The sequence below is a fragment of the Leptonychotes weddellii genome, chromosome 2, assembly GCF_054177405.1.
Source record: "Leptonychotes weddellii isolate Sample4059 chromosome 2, ASM5417740v2, whole genome shotgun sequence".
Taxonomy (NCBI): Eukaryota; Metazoa; Chordata; class Mammalia; order Carnivora; family Phocidae; genus Leptonychotes; species Leptonychotes weddellii.
This window is the reverse complement of record NC_138370.1, coordinates 36562609-36581679: the sequence shown is the minus strand read 5'-3', so window position 1 is coordinate 36581679 and position 19071 is coordinate 36562609. Positions and strand designations below refer to the sequence as shown.

The 19071-nt window shown below is 44.6% G+C and overlaps 1 protein-coding gene across 3 annotated transcripts in view; it reads right to left on the bottom strand.

Moving 5' to 3' along the window:
- SLC39A14 (solute carrier family 39 member 14) overlaps positions 1 to 10288 on the bottom strand; it is a 50250-nt gene extending 39962 nt beyond the window's left edge. The window contains exon 1 of one of the 3 annotated variants that reach the window (XM_006747558.3): positions 10126 to 10288. The gene's annotated coding sequence lies outside the window, so the exon portion shown is untranslated. The remainder of the gene's footprint in view (positions 1 to 10125) is intronic. The other 2 variants (XM_006747557.3, XM_081810070.1) reach the window with 2 other exon arrangements.
- Positions 10289 to 19071: the final 8783 nt, after the last annotated feature.

Here is a 19071-nt window from a genome sequence, read left to right as displayed (position 1 = left end):
CATAATTGTTATCTCTTGATGATGGGTTTAATGGTTACTTCTGTTATCCTTTTATTCATCTGCATTTTCTAAAATGAACATGTATTACTTTAAGAAGTTAACTGTAGACTCCAGTTAGGAAATGGGAAAGGCTTAATGATGACCGAGTGGGAAGGCTTTTCCCTCCCCCTTTTAAAGATCTTCACTTAAGAATCTGGAGGTGGGGGCGCTTGGGTGGCTCAGTTGGTTAAGCGACTGCCTTCGGCTCGGGTCATGATCCCGGGGTCCTGGCATCGAGTCCCACATCGGGCTCTCCCTGCTCTGCGGGGAGCCTGCTTCTCCCTCTGCCTCTGCCTGCCACTCCCCTGCTTGTGCCCTCTCTCTCTGTCAGATAAATAAATAAAATCTTTAAAAAAAAAAAGAAAAAGAATCTGGAGGTGGGGGGCGCCTGGGTGGCTCAGTTGTTAGGCATCTGCCGTTGGCTCAGGTCATGATCCCAGGGTCCTGGGATGGAGCCCCGTGTCAATCTCCCTGCTCAGCAGGAAGCCTGCTTCTCCCTCTCACTCCCCCTGCTTGTGTTCCCTCTCCCGCTGTGTCAAATAAATAAAATCTTAAAAAACAAAAAACAAAAAACCAAGAATCTGGAGATGGACTGCAGTCCTCATCTGCCCTGGGCTGGACTACATTTGTGCATGGTTCCTAACCTGGCCACTCCAGTGAGCAGGGCCTCACCTCAGTTCTCCTGGATCAGAGCTTCTTGAAGAGATCCACGTATCTGTACATCTAGTTCTGAGAGATCAACCTGACTATAGTCTGGGGTACTGGTCTGACATTTCAGGACTGCTGGACTGGACAAGACTAGCTATTAACATTCTGTGATTTATCTAAACTCTCTGAAGTCAGATCACCCCTCCCCCTACTAAATGGGTCCCACCATGTCTGCCTTGCCCATCCTACAGGGAAACTAGTGCTCAGTGAGAGCTCCATGCACATGCAAGTTGTTGGTACTGTAAAGTGTCTGGATCCCAAGCATGAAGGACCTGTGAGGCAAGTTTTCTAATTTCTACTTGGTTCTCAGATCTGTGTCAACATGAGGGGAGCAGGCAGGCTGAGGTTGGGCCCCTTCCTCAATAGCAAAGCCTGCTTTCTGTCTTCAGTCTAAAAAGAAGCCTCCCTTTTCTTTTGCAGCTCTGTGAATGACAGTCTCTACAGGACATTTCCCGCATCCTGAGTGTAGTGAGTTGAAAAATATCCCCCAAATCCATGTCTACCCAAAACTTCAGAATGTGACTTTATTTGGAAATAGGGTCTTTGCAGATATAATTCGTTAAGGATCTTGAGATGAAATCATCCTGCATTTACGGTGGGCCATAAATCTAATGACTGGTATCTTTACAAGATAAAGGAGAGGGAGATTTGGACAGAGGGACACAGAGAAGGATATTTGAAGATGGAGGCAGAGATTGGAGTGAGCCAAGGAACACCTGGAGCCAACAGAAGCTGTTAGAGGCAAGGAAGGATTCTCCCCTGAGCCTTTGGAGGGAGTGTCGGACTGCTGACACCTTGATTTCGAAATTCAGCCTCCAGAACTGTGAGAGGATACATTGCTATTGTTTCAAGGTACGCAGTTTGTGATAAATTTGCTAACGCAGCCATGGGAAACTAATACTTTGGTGCTAGAATTAAGGCCTGATCATTTTTATTTGGGGTTCCCTTGCTATGGCTGGCAGAATTCTAAGATGAACGCCATGACCTTGTGTGTGGGCAGGACCTGTAAATATGAGATATCACTCCTGTTACTATGTTACATTATCTGGCAAAAGGGATTTTGCTGGTGTTAGCTGACCAAATTCGTTGACCTTAAGATAGAGAAATTACCTTATGTGACTAGAACTAATCAGGTGAGCCCTTGAAAGAGACAGGCTCTTCCCGGCAAAAGGGATTTTGCTGGTGTTAGCTGACCAAATTCGTTGACCTTAAGATAGAGAAATTACCTTATGTGACTAGAACTAATCAGGTGAGCCCCTGAAAGAGACAGGCTCTTCCTGGCAAAAGGGATTTGAGGCATAAAAGGATTCACCATGGGAGAAAGAGTAATTTTTCCACTGTGGAAGTCTAGCAGACACCAGTTGGACCAAATGATCCAAGAAAACACCACCAGTAATAAGACATATTGATATCATGAATGCCTTGATAGGATGCTCTGAAAAGGATGCAACATGATTTTTTTGATATTCTCGCCCAAAATGCACAACCCCATTGTAAGAAGGAAAGACAGAGGAACTGTTAGAAACTAGAGATCCCTGCAACATGGGATCCTGGAACAGAAAAACGGCATTAGCGAAAATACTGGTCAAATTTCAAGAAGGCCTGCAGTTTAGTTAATAATATTTGCCAATGTTGATTTCCTGTTTTTGATAATTGTACTACAGGGTGAGGGATATGATGGAACTCTGCTATATTTTTTTGCAACTTTTCCTTAAGTCTAAAATTAGTTCAAAATGAAAAGTTTAAAAGGAAATGGCTGCCTAAGTTATTATAGAGCCATAAGGCAGACTAAATGCTTCAGGAGAGGGGCGCCTGGGTGGCTCAGTCATTAAGCGTCTGCCGTCAGCTCAGGTCATGATCCCAGGGTCCTGGGATCGAGCCCCGCATCAGGCTCCGTGTTCAGCGGGAAGCCTGCTTCTCCCTCTCCCACTCCCCTTGCTTGTGTTCCCTCTCTCGCTGTGTCTCTCTCTGTCAAATAAATAAAATCTTAAAAAAAAAAAAATGCTTCAGGAGAAATTTTGATGCCAGCGTAAGGGGGAATAAATACCCAATTTTATCATGAAAAATAATTACGAGGAAATAGGCAATTTGTGAACAGGGCCACAGAATTACAGTCTTTTTCTCCAATACTTCGTTATTCTCTTCTTTACAGTAAGTATGCATTACTTTTTTTTTTTTTTTAAAGATTTTATTTATTCATTTGAGACAGAGAGAGAGAGCATGAGCAGGGAGAGAAGCAGAGGGAGAGGGAGAAGCAGGCTCCTCACTGAGCCAGGAGCCTGATGTGGGGCTCGATCCCAGGACCCTGGGATCATGACCTGAGCCGAAGGCAGATGCTTAACCATCTGAGCCACCCAGGCGCCCAGTATGCAATACTTTTGATAATCAGAAAAAAATAAACTCTTCAGGGGCACCTGGGCTGCTCAGTCAGTTGAGCGGCTGCCTTCGGCTTGGGTCGTGATCTCCGGGTCCTGGGGGGTCCTGGGATCAAGCCCCGCATCAGGCTCCCTGCTCAGCTGGGGAGTCTGCTTCTCCCTCTCCCTCTGCCCCTCCCCCTGCTTGTGCTGTCTCTGTGTGTCTCTCCCTCAAATGAGTAAATAAAATCTTTAAAATTAAAAAATTTAAAAAAAATAAATTTTTCAAAAATACCAAACAGTTGCTTGGGGATGCTGTGGAATAGAATTAATCACGAAGTTCCTGGAAAAGGCTTTTAAGGTAGAGAGGGCGGTGTTAAGATGGGATAGAAAGGTGTTCCCTGCCTCTGAGGGTTAAGAGGGGGCAGGAGGAGGTAGCAGTTTAAGCGGACTGGTGCAAAAGATCTAGATTTGGGGCCACAGAGTTGTTCTAGATAAGAGCAAGCTGGACCCCAAGACAGAGGGCTGCTGAAACAGAACAGTTAAGTCTTTGACATTGAAACAGCTAAGGGTTCTCAGAGTATCAGTACCTTAGGCCCCAGAGCCCTTCAAAACCTCTGGGTCCAACCTAAATTTCCAGGCATGCCTGTCACCTGCCCTTCCCTGTATCAGCTATCAGCCTCTAGCCTATGCTGATCATCCCTGCCCAAGGATCATCCATCCTTGTGCTTCCTCACCAGGACTCCTCTTCCCGCTTTCCTTTCTTCATAGCTTTCAAAGTTTGGCTTAATTCCACCTCCAGGAAGCCTTCCCAGACCACTCCTGCCCTAAGCACTTCACCTTCTTCCAGCCTGCTTAAGTATCTCACCCGCTTCACTCAACTGCCGCTAAGCGAACCCACAAGATAGCGCGTAACCTTCCACATGTCCTCAGTGCATCTTCAGCCCAGAGACCAGGTTTGCCTGTCTTCACTGGGCAGAAGCTCTCAGCTGAGCTCCACTGGCTTGGTCCCCACCTCAGTACATCCTCCAGCAAATCACCTCTCTGCTGTCACCAGCAGAGGTCACATTTAGCAAGTCTGCTGTGCCTATGCCCAGACCTCTTTATACTAGTTCTATTTGTTTTTGTGGTTATAATTTAATTAAACAGTAACTGAAATGCAGGTGCAGAAAGAAAAAGGTTTGGTTTCTATGAAAATTAAGTGCTCTAGAACAGCAATTCTGAAATTCTGGTCTTAGAGGACACCTGGGGTCACTGAGACTGTTTTAGGAGGTCTATCAGGTAAAAACTATTTTCATTGTAATATTAAGATGTTAAAAGCCTTTTCACTCTCATTTTTCAGAGGCTACATGAAGTGTGGTGAATACAGTAGTCTTGAGCTTTGTAAAGATTTCTAAGGTAGAAGTTTAGGATATAAATATGTGTGTTCGGAGATTAACTCAGTTTGTTCTCAAGACTTCAACTGAGGGCGCCTGGGTGGTTCAGTGGATTGAGCACCTGCCTTCAGCCCAGGTCATGATCCAAGTCCCACATCGGGCTCCCTGCTCAGCAGGGAGCCTGCTTCTCCCTCTCCCTCTGCTGCTCCCCCACTTGTTCTCTATCTCTCAAAGAAATAAATAAAATCTTAAAAAAAAAAAAAAAGACTTCAACTGAGTCTTTACCAGCAAACTTACATTATACCTATTACAGTCTCTGCTAGCTCATCTAATAAATCGTTATTTTGAAATCCTGTAGATCTACAAAGATGTAAAAGCAATGCCATCCTGTTCTCTGCTTTTTTTAATCTTGGAAAACAGGTATTTTCATAAAAATATGCTTTTTAGGGGCGCCTGTGTGGCTCAGTTGTTGGGCGTCTGCTTTCGGCTCAGGTCGTGATTGCAGGGTCCTGGGATCAAGCCCCGCGTCAGGCTCCCTGCTCTGCAGGGAGTCTGCTTCTCCCTCTCCCACTCACCCTGCTTGTGTTCCCTCTCGCTGTCTCTCTATCTCTGTCAAATAAATAAAATCTTAAAAAATATAAATATATATGCTTTTTATGTTAACATGTAATGATCTCATATTTATTATTTTTAAATATGTTTTAATTTGGGGGGAGGGAGGGTAGGGGGAGAGGGAGAGAGAATCCCAAGCAGGCTCCACATTCAGCTTGGAGCCCAACATGGGGCTCGATCTCAAAACCCTGAGATCAAGACTCTAGCTGAAATCAAGAATCGGATGCTTAACTGACTGAGCCACGCAGATGCCCCCAAATCTGTTTTAATTTTTAACACAGCAAATATCAAAAGATTTGGCACATAAACAAAAGACAGTATTAGGGGTGCCTGGGTGGCTCAGTTGTTAAGTGTCTGCCTTCAGCTCAGGTAATGATCCCACGGGGATTGAGCCCCGCATCGGGCTCCCTGCTCCATGAGTCTGCTTCTCCCTCTCCCTCTGCCGCTCCCACCGTTTGTGCTCTATCAAATAAATAAATAAAATCTTAAAAAAAAAAAGATAATATTAAAGGAGCCTAGGATCAAAAAGTCTGAGAACTGCTCTCTAGAAAGACATGTTACAAATGAGGGGGAAAAAGGGCACCTGGATGGCTCAGTTGGTTAAGCATCTGACTTCAGCTCAGGTCATGGTATCAGGGTCCTGGGATCCAGCCCCGCATTGGGCTCCCTGCTCAGCAGGGAGCCTGCTTCTTCCTCTCCCTGCCACTCCCCCTGCTTGTGCTCTCTCTCTCAAATAAAATCTTAAAAAAAAAAGTAGGATTCTACATGTGGACTGATAGGTTTTTAAATTCTTTTAAATAAGTCTTTTAAATTCTTTAAGAAAAACTAATGAACAGATGTATATGTCCTTTTACCCAGCAATCCCACTTCCGAGAATTTCTTCTACAGTCATAATTAAACACATAGGAAATACCATTTGTACAAAGTTATTCATTGCAGCATTGTATGTAATAACAGAATAAACAAAACAATGGAAACAACCCAAGTTCGGGGACAGAGAGAGATGACTTACGTACATTGGTTAAAATATCACTGTACTTCCATATCCTGAATACTGTGTGGCTACAATAAAAGAATGACCTAAATGTTCTCTGTACCCATATGGAAAGATCCAGTACAGTTGCTAGGTGAAAAGAGCAAGGGGCTAAACGACATGTCTAAAGTGCTAACTTGAACCATCTGTAAAAAAGAGGGGCAGGGGTAAGATGTTTCACTGAATACCAAGTGTGGGTGTGAATGTATACATTGTTTTTTTAACCTTTTGATTTTTCAACTATGTGAATAGAGCTTGGTGAAAAAAATCTAATAAAATAAAAGGAAATGTGGGGGCGCCTGGGTGGCTCAGTTGGTTAAGCATCTGCCTTCAGCTCAGGTCATGATCTCAGGGTCCTGGGATCGAGTCCCATGCGGGGCTCCCTGCTCAGCGGGGAGCCTGCTTCTCCCTGCCCCTGCCCGTGCACCCACGCGCTCTGTCTCTCAAACAAATAAATACAATCTTTAAAAAAAATAATAAAATATGAAAATTGCAGGTGCTATGTATAGGTATGATTTTTATACACAATTTGCAAGTTTAATTAGGGTACCCAGAAACCCAAAGAAAAAGCCTCAGCCCTAAATCATAGTTTTGGTGAGTAAAAAAATACATGCATATGTTTTTAAAGTAAAATGAATTGTTTAAAACATGGATTGTTTTAAAACTCCCTGCTTTAAGCTGACTTTTTATTAACCACTAACACCGAGTGCCTTGCCTAAGAGCCCCTAGGGATCCAATGGTAACAAATTCAGGACTGTCACCTTTTCATTCCATCAAACCCCAACACTCTCCTGAGCCAGATGCTGGAAGAAGGTGGTTAGGAAGCATGAAAACGCAGTCAGATCTTGAGTTTCCAAGGCAGGGAATATGGTTTCCCACAGCTGGGCATGCCAGGCTCTGTCCAGGCTGAGTCTGTGGCCACTCTCCCTCCTGCGTTTGTGGGGGTCCCAGAGGGCCCACCGGGTATTCTGCCTCTGGGAGGCTCAATGACCACAGTAAGGGTGGGGACAAGGTAGTTGGGTCTCAGAGACCTTGTGGCAAGCCTGCCCTGCTAGCTCCCTGGGAGGGCATGAGGCCCCTGGCTGGCAGCAGACTCTGAACTCCTTATCTGCTGGCATTCTGCCAACCTGCCAGCCTCGAGATCATAAAAGTCCCACTGTAGACATCTAGTGAGTCCTGGCTGTGGCCCCAGCAGCAAGACCTTTCCACATCCACTCCCTACCCTCACATGTCTCAAGGCATTCTGGAAAGAGAAGAAGACTCCTGCAGAAGAAACTTCCACCCACACAAGCAAAGGAACTTCTTTCCCCCTAAATAAGCATAGGGGATAACTGGCTCCTTCCTCTTCATGTTTTCAAGGAAAAGACTAGAATTAGCAATTTCATCATCACACTTAGGAATAAAAAGAGAACCTTTCTTTGGTCTTCGCCATTGAGCCTCTCGGTCACTAGCAAGCAATGTGACTTGGTTAATGTGACCAATTAACCTCTCCAGATCTAGTTTCTTTAGCTGTAAAACAAAGAGCCTAGACTGAAAGATTCCCCAAATCCCCGCAGTTCAACATCCTATTGTCTGTAGTTCTGCAAAATGCCTAAGCATTACTTTTTTCATGCAAACAGGTTGAATTATTTTAGCACAGTGGGGAGAAGGGGGTCCCAATTCTCAGACATATACAATCTATTCACAGCACTACTACTTAGATCCCAGATCCTGTGAATACTGAACATGGATTCAGGTTCCTCCTGGAATAGAGTGGGATATGAGCAGGTAAGGAAAAAGGAAGACTGTAGGAAGGGTTTGAAAATAGAACCAGTGCAGTGACTGATACATACCTGCAGCCCCCCCACCCCAACAATGTTAGTCCTTCCAGCCTATTATCAATCCAGAAAAGGAGTACTTCTATTACCTGAAATCAAAATAGCTCCCAAAACTAAAGGTGGGGGGACCCCTCTTTTCCCTATGCCCAGTGATTCTGGGGGACAATCCCTGGCAGGGCACAAAAAAGCGGCCTACTCAAAGAGGCAGGGAAATTGTATCCATGTTCCCAAGGAGGAGAAGAATCAACCCTAAGTCTGCACTCATACCACTCCTACAACCCAACCTACGTATCAGTTTCTAGGACCCCTAAATAATACACCCCATCCCACAGAGATGATGATGATGATGAGACCTCTACCATGTTCCAGGAACAATCACAACGTGCTCCACGGCAGGGAGAACAGACCCACAGAGATTAGGAAACCGCCCTGCTAGAGAGTAATAGGGTCAGGATTTGGACAGATTGATCTGGCTCAAAAGTCCACAATCTCCCACCACACTACACAACATCTCTAGTAGAGGGCTGTCTTTTCTGAACTTAACTGAACACAACAGCATGGCCTCTCTTGCGTTGCTACCTTATTCTTCATGTCTGGATGTTCTCTCCTCATCAAGAGTCTGCAGGAGCCAGGCCTCATACCCTCTTTGCACCTGGCAATGGACACTGCAGAGCTGAACACAGACCAGGCCCTGTGTATTGACGTACTGGAGAGAAGAGGACTACTAGGAGAATCATTGAGCCTACAGTTCTTATTCTTCTTGCCTAAATGACAAGGCCATTAATTCTGTTTGATGCCCTTTAATCATAACTGCAAACCAAAAGTAGAAAGAGTACCACTGGTCTATCTCCTGGCTACCGCACAATTTACGAAAAGCCCACCTCTGGGCCTCCAACAAGAAATGGAATAGGTAGTTTTTAATTACAGCTTCTAAAAATCACAATTCTGGATATCCTTTCTCTTGCTTCATCATCAAGTTCCTCTCAGTTTTTATGGCTCTTGTTTTAAGAGTTAAGGATTAATCACAGATGCTGTAGATAAGAGATCTATTCTGACTTTAGCACTGACCCCTTCCCAAGGTCACAGGGCAAGTTAAGAGCAGAGCTGGGACAGGGACCAGGATAACCAGGCCAGTCCCCAGTACATGTTATCACCACCACTTCCCAGCAGCCTAACCACGTGTGCCTGTGGTTCCTAGGGAAGAGTGATTCTAAAGTCAAAACCAAATCCAGGGTGGCTCAAGGAAGAAAAGTCAGGTTCAAAGCGGCTCCTGCCCCCACCGTTCCTTACGCCCCAGGTGAGCATTCTGCCCTCATCAAATCATGTCCACACGGTCCTACTGGACACCCAGACCCTGGTAGACACTAGATCCTCACAACTGAAGCCGCAACTCCGAGCTGAGAAAATTTTCTTGGCTTTAATTGAATCTCAGAATCACATGGTGAAACTGCTTGGACGGCTATTTTGTCCCATTGCCCTAACCCACCAAGAGAGGGCAGCCTGAGCCAGATCGCCCAACTTGGTCAGTAGGACCAAAAATAGCTAAAAAACCATGCCCAAGGGGTAAGCCAGGTCAGGGTTTAGCATAGTCCCTCCTTTGCCATTCTCCAGCTCTTGCTACTAGTCATCTGGAAGATCTGGGTTATTTTCCCTCTGCTGGTTGGCGATCCGGCCGGGGTGGGATGGGCTGGGGGAGAGTTCCCGGAAAGCAAAGTCCGGAGACCAGTGTCCCATCGGAGCTGCCCCAAGAGCTGCCCACCAGATTTGCCCATCTACTCTCTGCTTTTTCTGTCCTCGTTATCTATGGGCTCCAGAAAGCCTTTCGGGCTTTTAGTGCGGCTATCTACGTTATGGACACTCTTCTCTAGCTCCCACATCCCTCGATCTCCAGCCGAAAGGAGAGCGGCTGCGAACCCCTTCCCTCGCCACCAAGTAAGCCCCATCGTGGCACCGCGGCCAGGTGTCCCCTCCATGCAGCGTCCGGGTCCATGTGCGAGTCCTCCGGGGCGCCTTCCTGGTCTAGCCCGAGGCTTCGGAATCCGGAGCCGAGCTGCCGATCCTCGGCGCCGCCGGGCCCCCGCCCCCACCCGGTGACCCCGAGACTTGGAGGCGCGCCGCTTCTCCGCGCGATGCCCCACTCCTCAGCACTGCGCGGTCCCGCACGCACGTACGCCCTCCGCCCTCACCTGAAGCTCGGGCGGACGCCACCCGGGCTCCGCGCAACCTCACACGCCAGGCCCTCGGGCGGCCCGCAGCGGTGACGGCAGCGGTACCTCAGTCGGTGTGTCCGTGGAGGAAGCCCGCGTGCCCTAGCCCCACAGCCTGCGTCCGTCCCCGCCACCGTTGCGCATGCCCCGCTATAAGCCAGCGCGTCAGCGGCAGGGCCCACCCCCAGCCCTTGGCCCCGCCCCCGCCCCCGCCCTCGCCCCACCCTGCTCTCCCCAGGGCCTGCCACGTGGGAACCCCGCGGCGGCAAAGCGACGTGCGCGAGCTGTCAGCCGGCCGGCCGCCAGCTAGACCCGGCCCGGCGCTGGCGCCTTGCCGCCCCAGGCTTAGACCTAGCTCGCCGGGATCCCAGCCCGACCAGCTTCGTCTTCTAGCCCTTCCGCGAATTCCATTCTTCATTCACTGAGGCCCCATAGACTCCTCCTTCCCCTGGAAACTCCCATAAAGACCTTTCTTAACACCTGGCCTCCATCCCTTAGCAGTAAGACTGCTACTCACCCGATATGTATGTATATATTTTAACACTTTTGATTGATGTAAAAACCTTCTCACCCCCAGCTCAATTCTGAAATGTACCCTAGGAGGGGACGCACCCATAGACGATGTTTCTTCTACACATTTCAACCAGCCAAAAGAACAAAAATTAAAACAACAAAAATATCCTGTTCGAGTTCCAAATAAACCATGCTATACTCAAACTATATGTCGCATCGCACCCCCCCAAATAATCAGGCTCTCTACGGGAGCTACATTTCTTAATCCCAAACAGGGAGAATGTTAATTTTGGGGTGAGGCGTGTCCTAAGAATCTCTTCCGGTGTGGGATAGTCCTATTGAGATGGATATCAGGCCTCGGAAATGCAAATTTCTTGAGAAAATAAGCCACCCATTAAATTCCCATTGTTCTATTCTGCTGGACATCGCGATTATTTCCTCTACAGCTAAACCAGCTGCCACCTGCGTCTAGGGTACCCAAAGGAAAGGTCTTGTAGCAGAACTGTAGCCAGTTATTACCCATGTCCCAGTTTTACCCCAATGACTGATGCCTCACTGGCACTTAGGGTGTCTGTGAATTTGCCCAGGGAAGGGGGGCCATAGCCCACTCTGCAGAGTTCTGGAGAGAGGAAGCCTCATGCTGGCAGTGCTAAAGATAAAAGGAAAGCAGACAATCCCTGGAGCACGCAGCAGGAAGAATCCGGGGCTCAACGGCAGCTTGTTCCGAAGTACTGGGTAGCGAGGGGAAAAGAAAGAATTGAAACAAAGCCAGAGCAGGCCAGAGTGTTTATGCCACTCTTGAAGAGACTAGCTGGGCCCTGGGTTTTTCTACAGTTCAATTATCCTCATACTGCAATTACAGTGCTCCAGTTGGGTAAGGGGTGGGGTGATAGTCCTCTCATTTTCCAAGTGATTTCAAAGTAATGGTATCTTGCAGAATTCCCCTCAGAGCCCCTTCATCTTTGTAATAACCCTTTATATTTGTCTTTCTTAGTTAAGCTCGGCAGTATTTTTCAGACATTATGTCATCCATTGGGACTCAATCCCATCTCCAATGGACTGTCAGAAATGGTCCAGTCTATACCACTCCTTCCTTTCCTTAAAGTACTGGGAAAGGAATGAGAAACTCACCCAGAGATTAAACAAAACAAGCATGCTTCTAACACATACAGCTCTGAAAAGTATTAAGCCCATAAAGGCATATTACATAGGGGTGTTAATTTCTTAAACCTGAGGTCCAAAAACAATCCCATGACTTTTCCAGGCAAGGTGTCAGTACTACACACAGGGGGACAGGCTCCTTTCAGAGAGACAGGAGGGCAGGCAGGACAAGACACCACCACAGGGCCTATGGCAGCATTTCACTTGTTTGCAACCAGATGAAGGGTAGAGTTGCCAAAGTCCACCAAAGCTGATAAGCTATCAGTAATCCATTAGGGGAATACAATTAATTATTAACACAGCTTAAAATCAAAAGGTTTTAACTCTCCATATCCACCCCCACACAAAATTCTGTAGCTGAACCCTAAGTCTCTCCTTGTTGCTGACTAGTACTCAATTTTTTTATGCCTAGTGCCATGCTTAGGTCCCCAATTCTATATTTCTTTTTACATAATATGCCCTTCTTCTTATTAGCCCTATTTCCACTTGTTAAAATTCTAATTCTTCAAAGCCACTTCCCTTCAGAAAGCTTCTTGATTCTTCTGTAGCACATTTGATCTACCCTTTCAAACTTTCTTGACTGGAACCCACATTAAAATGCATTTTACACTCCAGTATAAATAACAAGTCCAGTATAAATAACAATACAGCAAACAAGTTTTTAAAAACTTCATTAGTATATGCAATGTACTGATATTTTATATTCTACTTCAATCTTTTTTTAAAGATTTTATTTATTTATTTGACAGAGAGAGACACAGCGAGAGAGGGAACATAAGCAGGGGGAGTGGGAGAGGGAGAAGCAGGCTTCCCGTGGAGCAGGGAGCGGGGAGCCCGATGCAGGCTCGATCCCAGGACCCTGGAATCATGACCTGAGCCGAAGGCAGACGCTTAAGCAGACGCTTAATGACTGAGCCAACAAGGCACCCCTCTATTTCAATCTTTTAAAAAGTGGTAACAAGCCCACTAAATTGATTTCAGGACCCATTATTGGGTCTTGAATTAAAACATTTTATATGGTTTATGGTACTTGCATTTTCCCCTTAAAATTTATTTCATTTTGGGGTGCCTGGGTGGCTCAGCCTTCAGCTCAGACCGGAGCCCCAGTCGGGCTCCCTGCTCGGCGGGAATCCTGCTTCTCCGTCTCCCTCTGCCTGCCACTCCCCCTGCTTGTGCTCTTTCTGTCAAATAAATTTTAAAAATCTTAAAAAAAAATTATTTCATTTTTATCTCTAACCTCATTAGACCTTAAACTGTCTTGATTACCAAAGATTTCTGTATATACCGGCATCTCCTAACATAACATCTTGCATGTAATAGATTCTCAGTATTTCTTGGATGAATGAATAGGCCAGCTCACTAAAAGTTTGTTGGACGATATTTAAGGGAACTAAGCACAAACACCAGGCATTTTCATGACTATTTCCCTTCTGACAAGTTACCACAGCCATCAGCCAAAAGATATGCAGATTACCCATAGCTGAAGTGAATGGGACAGGCTTGGGAAAGAAGTCAGAGAAATGAGATCCAGCCCTGAGTGTGTATCGGGTGGGACTGGGGACTCAGAAAATCAAACACCCTTCTGTGGTTTGTGTTCACAAGGTAGGCAACTTGATCAGCAGGTGGGGCAAAGATCCTCTTTTTGATTTGCAGCCTACAGGTCAGTTGAAAGAGAATGAAGAGAGAAATCAATGACCAGGTTTCTAAGACACTTTCAAGGGGAAAAATGAGTTTTTCATGTTTTGGCATGGTTTAATGAATTTAAGAGGGTCAGAGGGAACGTGAAGGCTCTCGTTTCCCCAAAATCATGTCAGAGGACCAGAACCTCACACTCTGTTAGCCAAAAGATTTAGAATGCCTTGGGGGGTGGGGGGATGGGTTAGCCTGGTGATGAGTATTAATGAGGGCACGTACTGCCTGGAGCACTGGGTGTTATACGCAATCAATGAATCATGGAACACTACATCAAAAACTAATGATGTGATGTATGGTGATATAACATAATAAAAAGATTTAGAATGCCTTTAGCTTCAGTCATTTCTGTTACCTAATTTTTTTTTTTTTAATTTTACTTATTTGACACAGAGAGAGAGAGAGGGCACAAGCAGGGGGAGTGGCAGAGGCAGAGAAAGAAGCAGGCTCCCTGCTGAGCAGGGAACCAGATGCTGGATGGGATCCCAGGACCCTGGGATCATGACCTGAGCTGAAGGCAGGTGCTTAACGGCTGAGCCACCCAGGTGCCCCATCTAATGGTTTTGGCAGACAAAAAAGACAATTGGTAAAAATAACATTTAAGTAGCAAACATAGGAATTTGCCCATTTCATCTAAGATAACTTAATTTCTTGGCATATAGAGGATTGATATTTGTCTCTAATTCTAACCATTCATAGTATTCCCTTTACAATCCTTTTTATTTCTGTCAGGTCAGTAATCCCTTATTTCATTCCCGATTTTTGTACTTTGAGTCTTTTTTTTTTTCTTTTGGCCAATCTAGCTAAAGTTTTGCCCATTTTTTTTTAAAGATTTTATTTATTTAAGACAGAGAGACAGAGAGGGAGACAGAGAGGGAACACAAGCTGATGCCAACAGAGAGACAGAGAGGGAACACAAGCAGGCGGAGGGGGAGAGGGAGAAGCAGGCTACCCGCTGAGCAGAGAGCCCGATGTGGGGCTCGATCCCAGGACCATGACCTGAGCCGAAGGTAGACGCTTAATGACTGAGCCACCCAGGCACCCCAAGGTTTGCCCATTTCGTTAATCTTTTTAAATAACTAACTCTTGTTTTTCTATTCTTTCATTAATTTCTGCTCTGATCTTTATTAGAAAATACCATTATTTTTGTCCTTGCCTTCAAATGAATGTTTACCTGGCAATAGAATTCCAAGTTGATGGTGCATTTTTAAGTTATTATTCCTTTGTATTAGGCACCTGTTGTGGCTGATGACAAGTGAGCTGCTAGTTTGATGACCTTTCTTTGTCAGCAATCTTTCACCTCTAACCATTGCTAAGATTCTGTCTTTGGGGTTCTATAGTTTTACTGCAGTACATTTAGAAGTGGATGTGCTTTTCTTTAGCCTCAGGTTCTTCAGGTAGAAGTTTGATATTTGTCTCCAATTCTGGAAAATTCCGTCTTTATATCTTTCATATTTTGCCACTCATTCTTTCTCAACTTGCAGGAGCTCCTCTTAGACAAATATTGGAGCTTCTCATTCTCTCCTATCTCTTTTCTTGCACGGTTCCATTTATACCTCTCCGTGCTGCAATCCAATTGACTGCACTTGTTTCTCTCACCAGTCTGAGCCAATGTTTATGGTAATGTTTCAGCTTGTGGTCCTTCCACATGCTAGTAATATAAATTCAGACTATGTTTATCTGCATGTGGCCCAGGCTTTGGGATTTTTCATGGATGCCTTTTTACCCCAAAGTTCCTTGTTGCTGCCCCAGGATGGTTGGCAGGGTCTCTTTCAGGCTCCAGCTCTCTTCATCCGGGAGACTTTACTCCTGTAGTCCAGCACCTCATAGGCATCTTCTATCCTTAACTGGAACAAGAATCCTCAGTGCTCCTGCCCTTGCCCTTTTGTCCATAATCCTGGGAGTTGTGTTGGCATCAACTATTACCACTCTTACTTCCCTTTCTTGTACCTCGATATTTTCTTTCCTTCTTCCTTCCCTTCCTTCCCTCCCTTCCCTCGTTCCATTCCCCCAAATTCAGCTACCTAACAACAACAACAAAACATTGTTTTTTTTCTATTTTGGCCAACATTTGTCAGTATGGTCAGTTTAGTCTGCCATGTTGCCAGAGGTCTCCCTAGTTTACTCACTTAAAAACATATTTTATATTTTAGAGTAATTTTAGGTTCACAGCAAAACTGAGTGGAAAGTAGAGATTTCCCATTACACAGAGCTTCCCCCACTACCAACATCTTCCACCAGAAATGGTACATGTGTCATAACTGATGAACCCACACTGACACATCATAATCACCCCAAGTCCATAGTTTACATCAGGGTTGATGCTTAGTGTTTCACATTCTACAGGTTTGGACAAATATATGACATATATCCACCATTACAGTATCATACAGAATAGTTTCCTTACCCTAAAAATTCTCTGTGCTCTGCCTGTTCATTGCTCCCTCTCCCCAACCCCTGATTTTTTCACTGTCTCCATAGTTTTTGCCTTTTCCAGAATGTCAGAGAGTTGGAATCATACAGCATGTAGCCTTTTCAGATTGGCTTTTCACTTAGTAATAAACATTTAAGTTTCCTCCATGTCTTTTTGTGGCTTGTTTTTTTTTTTCTGAATAATATTCCATTACCTGGATGCATCGCATTTTATTTATGCATTCACCTACTGAAGGACATCGTGGTTGCTTCCAAGTTTTGGCAATTATGAATAAAGCTGCTATAAACATCTGCATGCAAGGTTTTGTGTGGACCTAAGTTTTCAACACATTTGAGCAAAAACCAAGGAATGTGATTTTCAGAGAATATGGTAAAAGTAGGTTTAGTTTTTGATGAGTCTGGCTAAAGGTTTATCAATTTTGTTGATATTTTCAAAAAAAGATCCTGGTTTCACTGATCTTTTCCTTTTTTTTTTTTTTTTTAGTTTCTATTTCATTTATTTCTGCTCTAATCTTTCTTATCTCCTTCCTTCTACTGGTTTTGGGTTTTGTTTTTTCCTCTTCTAGTCTTTTAGGTGTAAAGTTATGTTGTTTATTTGAATTTTTCTTGTTTCTTGGGATAGGCCTGTATTGCTATAATCTTCCATCTTAAACAGCTTTCACTGCATCCTAAAGATTTTAGACTACTGTGTTATCATTTTCATGTCTCTCCAAGCATTTTTTAATTTCCTCTTTGATTTCTTGGTTGACCCATTCATTGTTTAGTAGTATGTCATTTAACCTCCAAGTATTTGTGGAGTTTTTTTTAAAAGATTTTATTTATTTAGGGGCACCTGGCTGGCTCAGTCGATTAAGCGTCTGCCTTCAGCTCAGGTCATGATCCTGGAGTCCTGGGATAGAGCCCCGCTTTGGACTCCCAGCTCAGTGGGGAGTCTGCTTCTCCCTCTCCCTCTACTCCTCCCCCGCTCCTGCTCACTCACTCACACTCTCTCTCTCAAATAAATAAAATCTTAAAAAAAAAAATTATTTGGGGATCCTGGGTGGCTCAGTTGTTAAGCATCCGCCTTCGGTTCAGGTCATGGTCCTAGGGTGCTGGGATCGAGCCCCGCATCAGGCTCTCTGCTTAGCGGGAAGCCTGCTTCTCCCTCTCCCACTCCCCCTCCTTGTGTTCCCTCTCTCTGTTTCCCTCTGTCAAATAAATAAATAAAATCTTCTTTAAGATTTTATTTATTTGAGAGAGTGTATGTGCGCCAGTGTGGGGAAGGGACAGAGGGAGAGGCAGACAATCCCCCTCCCCCAGCAGACTCCCCGCTGAGCAGGAGCCCACTGTGGGGCTTGATCTCATGACCCTGAGATCATGACCTGAGCAGAAACCAAGAGTAGAAGTCTTAACCGATTGAGCCACTCAGGCGCCCCCATGTATTTCTGTTCTTTACAGATTTTTTCTTTTCTAGTTTCATAACGTGGTCAGAAGAAATGCATGGTAGGACTTTATAATCTTTTTGAATTTGTTGAGACTTGTTTTGTGGACTAACATGTGATCTATTCCGGAGAATGTTCCACGTGCCCTTGAAAAGAATGTGTTATCCCACTGGAATGTTTTGAATATAGCTGTTAGGTCCATCTGGTCCCATGTGTCATTCAAGCCACTGTTTCCTTGTTGGTTTTCTGTTTGGATGATCTATCCATCGATGTAAGTAGGGTGTTAAAGTCCCCTGCTACCATTATTATTGATTACTTCATGTTTATAATTAGCTGCTTTATGTATTTGGGTGCTTCCATGTTGGGTGCATAAATATTTACAATTGTTGTATCTTCATGATAGATTGTTCCCTTTATGATCATATAGTGTCTTTTGTTTAAATAAATTGTTTTTTATTTAAAACACACGGAGGCTTCACATGGAGCCAATATACGGCTTCAACTCACAGCCCCGAGATCAAGACCCAAGCTGAAACCAACAGTTGGATGCTCAACCAACTGAGCCACCCAGGCGGTCCCTAAAATTTTTTTTAATTGGAGTAAAGTACATAATAACCTTTGCCACTTTAACCATTTTATTATTTTAAGTAATCTCTACCCCAACATTGGGCTTGAACTCCACCCTGAGATCAATAGTCCCATGCTCTACCAACTGAGCTAGCCAGGCGCCCCCTCCTTTATCTTTTGCTCTTTCTTTTAAAGTCTATATTGTTTGATACAGGTATTGCTACCCCAGCTTTCTTTTCACTTCCATTTGCATGGTAAATGCTTCTCCATCTTTTCATTTTCAGTCTGTAGGTATCTTTAGGTCTGAAGTTAGTCTCTTGTAGGCAGCATATAGATGGGTCTTGCTTTTTTATTCATTCAGTCACCTTACCTCTTTTGGAGTGTTTGGAAAAAAACTGCCAAACTGTCTTACAAAGTGGCTGTACCATTTTTGCATTCTTACCAGCGAGCGATAGAAGTTTCTATTGCTCCACATCCTTGTCGGCATTTGATCTTATCAGTGTTCTGGATTTTGGCCATTCTAATAGGTGTGTAGTGGTATCTTGTTTTAATTTGTAATTCTGTAATGACATGTGATGTTGAACACCTTTTCAATATGCTTATTTGCCAACTGCATATCTTTGGTGAGACGTCTGTTCAGGTCTTTTGCCTGATTTTCAGTCAGGTTGTTTGTTTTCTTATTATTAAGAGTTCTTTGTTTTATTTCAGGTAAGTCTTTTATCAAATATGTTTTTGGCAAATATTTTCCCTAAGTCTATGGCTTGTTTTCTCATTCTCTTGATTTTCCTCATTTGTTTTTAAAGAAAGAAAATAAATTCAGACAGGACAACTTACTAAGAAACTCAGGTAAAGCTAGGTATGGAGCCACAAAGTGAAAGTAGGGTCTTCTCCAGTAATCTTAAATCACTGAGAAATTTCAGGCATATAGAAAGGTAGTCTATTTAGGGGCGCCTGGGTGGCTCAGTTGGTTAAGCGACTGCCTTCGGCTCAGGTCATGATCCTGGAGTCCCGGGATCGAGTCCCGCATCGGGCTCCCTGCTCGGCAGGGAGTCTGCTTCTCCCTCTGACCCTCCTCCCTCTCATGCTCTCTGTCTCTCATTCTCTCTCTCTCAAATAAATAAATAAAATCTTTAAAAAA